This window comes from Fukomys damarensis, unplaced genomic scaffold (assembly GCF_012274545.1).
Source record: "Fukomys damarensis isolate Sample0158 unplaced genomic scaffold, DMR_v1.0_HiC HiC_scaffold_4, whole genome shotgun sequence".
NCBI lineage: Eukaryota > Metazoa > Chordata > Mammalia > Rodentia > Bathyergidae > Fukomys > Fukomys damarensis.
In genome coordinates, this window is record NW_022900916.1 from 50,025,369 (window position 1) to 50,031,368 (window position 6,000).

Below are 6,000 nucleotides of genomic sequence, written 5' to 3' on the forward strand. Positions count from 1 at the left end.
TAGACAGCTAATAGATTGGACCACTGCTATGTCGCAGTGATCTCCAAGGCCAAAGGTCATTATCTCTCCCTTAATATTTAAATAAAGATACTTGACAAGAGCAAAAAACACCTTATTGCAAGTGATAGCTGCAGCTCAATTTATAAGAACCTTTACAAAGTCATGCTAATTCTCGGCCTTCTTAGAATGCATGGTAACCTTTCATAAATCCATCTTTTCCAGATGTCCTTGGAAATGACAGTTATAAAACTACGTATGATTTGTAATGCAAAATGGGACTGACAGACTAGAAGATTAGGGCTCCTTGTACTAAAATGACTAAGATTATAGCTAACAAAAAGCATAGAAGGCATCAATAAATAGCTGCCAAAGAAACCTAAGATTATTTTAAACATCCTTAGTAAACGCTAAATACTAGAACAACAACAAAAAAGAAAGCCCACGTTTTTAATTGTACAAGTAGTGGCAATTCACTTTGTGCAGACAATGGGACAGAATTGCTCTGCTTGATCAGCTGCATGAATCACAGCAAACCAGCTTTCCCTTTGAGTAAAGGATATCTTTATTTTTTATGTTATTTTTGTATGTAAACATATGATTTTTAATTTCTAACGCATTTGAGGAATGTTGAACTTACTGAGCTTAATTGTATATATTTTCCTTAACTTTAAAAAATGCATCAACCAAACATCTTATTCTGTCTATATATCTAAAATATATTAGCTGTTAAAACAATGAAGAGTAAATTTTGTATTAAGCATGTATGACAAGAGATGACTTACATTCATTCACAGGATGTATTTGGGCTATGTGTTTAAGGAAGATATATAAAAGCGTGTTTTAAAGTGCCCGTTTTCAAGAAAGTCAAAGTTACATAATTGGAAGCAAAAAAAAAAAAAAAGTGTTGCAACCGAAGCTTTTGAGTAATAGGTAAGAAAAGATGAAATGTTACCGTGTTGTATCATTTTGAATGACCTTCGTGATGAGGCATCTTCCCTGAGACACTCTGAAAGCATTAGGTACTCGCCTGCCTCTGAAACCGCTAGGTCACATTGAGAGCATGGAGAACCATTCCAGCCTGCTACAGAGGACACTAACAGCGGACTCAGTTTCCATTTTGGGGTTTTGTTTGTTGCCTATCCTTTGATTCCTTATGTATCCTCCAGTGAATTTAATTCCTTTTATTTTACCTTCATTTTTCACTCTTCCTGATGGCTGTTAAATAAAAAATGAGACTGGACTCATAGCTGTGACTGGGAAAATGAAATCTTAAAATCAATGGAATTTTTCAGATTTAACTACTTTATTTGCATTCTGTGAGCTTGAAAATGGGTCATGGCCTATCAATATTCACGGCCTAGAACTAGAATTTTAGCAAAGATTTTTCACAGAGGCTATAATACATCTTTAAACCAGGAAATAGTACATTTCAAGAAATCTCTAAGTTTTTCTGTGAATATTTGCATTCATCAGATCAAAATTACTCAAAGTAGAAAGTCCCTTTATACACATTTCTGAAAATCATATGTGTGCTAAAATTTGGTTAACTACAAAATATATTTGACCAAAGTGTAGAAGAAAGATATTTCCTGTGCTTATTTTTCCAGTGTCATAAAATGTGCTATTGTGCTTACTACACGTCAGAGTGATGTCATAGCACAACCTTAAAACAGAAGAGGCTTTCGGTAAGTGCATTAAAAAACCAAACAAAACTCAGAGCACATGCGATCCCTATGTACCACACATCACGTGGAGACTCAGCAACTGTCCTGGAAAGGACAGGCCCCTGTGAACACCAAGAGTCGCCTTCCATGGCTGTTTCATGGACCTACTCTTCTCTGTCACACGTTCTATCTTAGGAAACGAATGAGGAAATTAGATGAAGAAAGCAATGCAGTCTGGGCTAAAAGTGAGCCAGCTACTGAACCAAGAAAAAGATCTTTTCTAGATATTTTGAGTTTTAGGGCCAGCAACATTTATTTTATTCACTTATTATTAGATTTTCATTTGTTTATTTTTTGGAGCAAGTAAAATAGACCTTTCTGGATTCTTTGCGAATTTGGCCTTCAGTGTTTATTCATTCATTCGTTTATTCGTTTTGCCTTCTATTGTGTTAAGGGTATCAGAAACTCTTCTAGGCACTGTGGGCGACAGTGATGAACCATAGAGTGCCTATAACTTTGAGGACCTGATAATAGTCTTACCTTTTAACACTCATCAGATGATTTGACTGCCCTCATCTTCATTTAGCTCTCATCATTATTAACTGATGTGCTTTCACCACACAGATAATTATATTTGCCTTTCTTACTGCAGGAAGTGATGGATTCCTTCATGGAAAGACCTATTGATTATTTTTAACCCCAAGGCAAATGTTGAACAAAACTTTGTGGGATGAAAGAATAGCCAAACTAGTAAACAGTATTCATAACAGCTAATTGTAATCTCTAGCATGCTGGTCTTCAGCCTGAGATATTCAGACATCATGCACAATATTTTCCACCATCTTCAACACTGTTCTTTTCTCAAGTCAATGTCTGGAAGGGAATTTAAAAAGGCTGAAAGGGAAACTTATATTCCAACATAGGTCATAGATGGTCTTGCTTTTAGTGGCTGTGCCTGAGAATAATGCAGACCCAAGTCAAGATGACCTCCACACGACCTTCTCCATGTGTGTCAAACAAGATCTGCCAGGCTGAGTTTTAAAAATTAAACACTGATTTTTCAGTTGATGACTCCTCACCCAATTTTTAGCTAGCTTGATCTATTGTTTACTCTAATGAACTCACATATGTCATCTGATGTTCTTCAATGATTCTTTGTAACATCTCTTCAGCACACACAGGATTTCATCACACATGCATGCGTGCACACGCACACATGCACACACACACACACACGCACTGGTTGCAACCCAGAAGCTTTGTAACATATTGTTATTTTTTTCTCTTTTTAATACAAATGTAGCCTGGCAAGAACAGTGGATGTGTAGACTGGATTGAATCAAAGCAGCATTCCCCTTCCTTTTCTGTGTATAGGAAACGACACTAACAAGAATCAGATTTTCCTGGACCTGTAACAGAGGAAACAACTTCTGGCACAGACATTCTTTGAACTGGAACCGTGAGGGCAAGCACTAGCTTAATCTTTCATTGCATCCACTGCCTTATGCATAAAAAAAAAACAACTTTTTTAGCTATTGGAATGGAATGAATTAGATTTGTTGTACTAAATTGGGGGCGGTCGTGAATATTTTGATTTTTTTTTAGAATACTATGTTCACAATTCAACTGGTCAGATTGGGAATTTCAGCTTTAAGTCCATGTAATTTACTTATGGGATGGATTTAAGACAGATGTTTAGGAAGATGTTTCATAAACCTTTATATCTGATCAGAAGCAAGAGGATCAAGGAAACTAATAATCCAACAATTCTAATAATTCAACTCTATAAAATCATATTTTCTATAATTGTTGTAGTAATAGTAGTAATCTTTATTATGTACCCGTAAGATATGGAGTAAGAATACTAAAGCCCAGGATTTGCCATTGCTTAGCTGAATAACCTGGAGCAACGTAAGTAAATTCTGTGAAATTCACTTTCCTCATTTGTAAAAGTGGCAATAACTGTATAACCTCACATAGTTGTTAAGATGCAGAGGATATCGTGGAAGTAAATATGATTTTCAAATTGTATAGTTGCTAAAATTATATAATATTACTTTAATTCCCTCACAGTGAGCTCTTTTAAGGATAGAGCCATATTTTAGAGATTTTAATAAAAGCTTCTACATTTAACACTCTGCCTGATATATAGCGAGGCCTCAAATGTGGAGAGAAAGCATGAATGAATAAATTCAGGATTGTAGAGCTACAACAGTTAATGTGATCTTTACCCTCAAAAACTCACAGTCAAGTTGAGGAGATAGATATATGCACAATTTTCTACAACATTATTTGAAATTATACCTGCAAAACCTCAGCAGTGTTATATTAGTCACCTCTCTGGCAATTCCTCTATTCTTCTTTTTCTGACTACAAACACGCACGCTATATCAAACGAATACTAACACATGCTGTTTTAAAATTTCTGTGAATTTCGACAGGTGAACAAAGAAGAATAAAATAAGAGATTTAATCTTGCAGATGAGTAAAGCCAAGGTAAAGAAAGATTTTTTTCTGTTTCCATTCTTTTTTTAATAAGGTAAGTTATATACTATGCATATATTCTTTTAAGGAAGACAGATGACCAACTTCTATTTCCTCTCTCCCGACATTTAATGTAGCCCATGCTGACTGATCTTCATGATTTCTCACGAAAAGGGGAAATTAAGCCTAATGCTTAATTATGTAAAAAAAATATATTATGTCAATTAAGGTGTCACTTATAATAACATCGCAAAGAATGTTCTTCCAGACATGTTCTTGTTGACAGAACAGAAAGTTATGCCTGGTAGAAAGTAGATGCTTAATTTCTATTGTCTGAAAGGAGCTGATGACCTCCTCAGTCCTTGGTTCCTCTGGTATTCTTTGAGGATGAAAAAATCTAAAACAACCAGGAGCTACAAAACCCAGTCATCTTTGTTATAATTGCATCTGGAACATAAAATCACTTAACCACTGGAAGTTAGTGTTGATCACTAATGCTTTACTGGGGAGGGGACAAAAGCAAGACCAGGTCCAGTGAAAGTTGGTTCAGTCATGCAGCATCATTAATGTGAGCAAAATATGCTCCCAAGGCAATAGGCACAGCATCTAAGCTAGGAAGATTTCAAGTATAACCACCAATTCTATTAGACAGAGCAATTGAAATACAACTACAAATCCAATTAGGCAAAGGAATTCTCTGAACAATACCCCATGCTAGTTATCTTCATTTTGAAATCCAGTATTACTTTATATTTTTCAAAGGACTTTAGATCAATATTTTCTTAGGGAAATACTGATATTTTAGTGTCACAGAGAAGATGAAGCATCATAGAATTAGGGACCTATCAAAATCAGAGTAGAGAGCTCTAGTACTGCACAGATAAGACCTCAGATCCACTATGTGCTGATCCTGACTTTTGCCTGGTTTTCATTATTTATTTTGTGCTAGCACATCTTGTGCCTACTTGGTGACTCATGTTGGAATTGGAATAAGAGTGAGGATGCTATTGAATGGTGAAAAAATTGTAAAAAATTGTAAATTTGTTGCAACCTAGAGGAGTATGTACAAGTACAGTCCCAAGCTAAAAAGGCGGATTTAAAAATAATGCACATATTTAGTGCAAAAAGGACTCAGATTGTCTTTTGATTTTTTTTCCCTGCACCATTTGCTCCCAAAAGAACAGCAAAAAATTTAAAAAGTAAATATACCTGCAGTAAAAGTGAAATTTTACTTGCACATTTCTTTCCTATTGTTAGTAGGTAGGGGTGAGCGTGTAGGTGGGGTAGGTAGAGGTAAGTTTGAGACACTAAATCAAGGACTAATGTCATTGTGGCACAAGTTGTATCTCAGCCCCTTTGCAGACCAATTTGTTATTTGTTTCCTTTCCTATGAAAATTCTGGCAAACTCTGAAGATGTGTTTCTACTTCCACTGTTTCTTTCATCCCAGGATGCTTGCGAAAATTTAGTTTTCGTGGAGCAGGAAAGGTAAGACCTATTAAGATTGTAAAGATGGCAAGGAAAACCATTCAAAAAGTGCATAAACCAAGAGAGTCACAGTGTTCAGTGTGGTTAGGGAAAACATCTGTGAACTGAAATGTGGAGTTTTATTTAAAGAACACATGTCAACATAGGAGTGTAATTCATTTTCTTTTAAACAAAAGATAATCAATTTCAAAAAGGGAAGAAAGGAGCTAAAGGTGTAGGGAAGGTGGGATGAGTAGGGGAAGGGTAATAAGGGAAAAGAAAAAATGTGAGATAATGAAAAGATGGAAATAAAGTATTTGTAGATGGGGAGGGGAGGAGGGGGTGAAGGGAGGGCAGGGGTAAGGGGAAAAAATGAGAATCAAGAC